This window comes from Acyrthosiphon pisum, chromosome A2, assembly GCF_005508785.2.
Source record: "Acyrthosiphon pisum isolate AL4f chromosome A2, pea_aphid_22Mar2018_4r6ur, whole genome shotgun sequence".
Lineage (NCBI taxonomy): Eukaryota > Metazoa > Arthropoda > Insecta > Hemiptera > Aphididae > Acyrthosiphon > Acyrthosiphon pisum.
Genome location: NC_042495.1, coordinates 22,635,783 through 22,637,017, shown reverse-complemented (window position 1 = coordinate 22,637,017; position 1,235 = coordinate 22,635,783).

The following is a 1,235-nucleotide window of genomic DNA, read 5'->3' as shown; positions in this document are numbered from 1 at the left end:
TATCACAAATCCTAAATTTTCATCTTACAACTTTACAGCCGCGACTTTTATAATTCCAACGACATTGTCTCCAAAATCGGTACCCACTCTTAGCGAGTCCAACGGGCCCCGAGTTACACTTAGAGCTAGTACTATTATAATATGTAATATAATATTGTTCAAAAAGAAATGTTAGTAAACTAAAGATAAAACCTTAATCCACTGTTTATTGATTATTCATAATCATTCATTTTTAATTTTTTAAAACTGTGGGTAATCATCGTAGATAATTCTTTTATCATACTATTTATCATACTAAGGTAATTTAAAGTATACATTACGTCATTATAGTCATTAAAACGATATTAAATATATTCTAAAATATTCTAAAATCAATGACAATTGATGATAATGGTTATCATACATGGCATTATACATATTGTATAATATAATGTCCGATAATCTATATAGTAGGTACAACTAAATATACTGATTTTCTTTGTTCTCCGAACATTATTTATAAGTTTGAAAAAGAAAATTTTTGGTGGTCAAATAAAGTTATCGTCAGAGATGAGGTATATACTACTGTCTACTATAGTGTTTAAAATTATAATAGATATATATACCTAACTCTCATATTTTATTACAGTGTTCGGAACGTTCAATAAAAAATTAAACTCGTTCACGTTCACGTTCTTTCAAAAAATGAATGCGTTCATTGGGTCGTTCATTTAATTTTTATCATTTTTTTTATGAATCGTTTACCTGCTGTAAAGGCTCAGTCAAACAGAGGGTGACTTTTTGTCCGGCAATCAAAAAATGAATCCGGAATTTTTGTACAACTTTTTTCATTCCGGACTTTTTGTACCAGGTCTTATCGTCCGCCATGTGTTATGGGTACCCGGACCGCGGCGGGCAAGCGGTCTTTGTATTATTTTACGCGGGCAGCCCGCTTTCTGTTTGACCGAGCCTATAATATTATAAAAACCTATAAACATATAAAACTCAAGTCAAAAATAAAAATACTATTTAGACTGCTTATATATAATAAAATTAATTAATATAATAATAATAATAATAAATAATAATAATAATTTCTATATTACCAAATTTTACAATTTACAATTTATTACAAGGTACTTAAAAAATAAATAATTTAAATGATCGTTGGTTCTCTTTTCAAAAGCAAAGCTTGTGAGAAAAGAGAGAGCTGTGATACAAGGTCGTTACCTATAATAACTAAGAAAAGAAAAGTA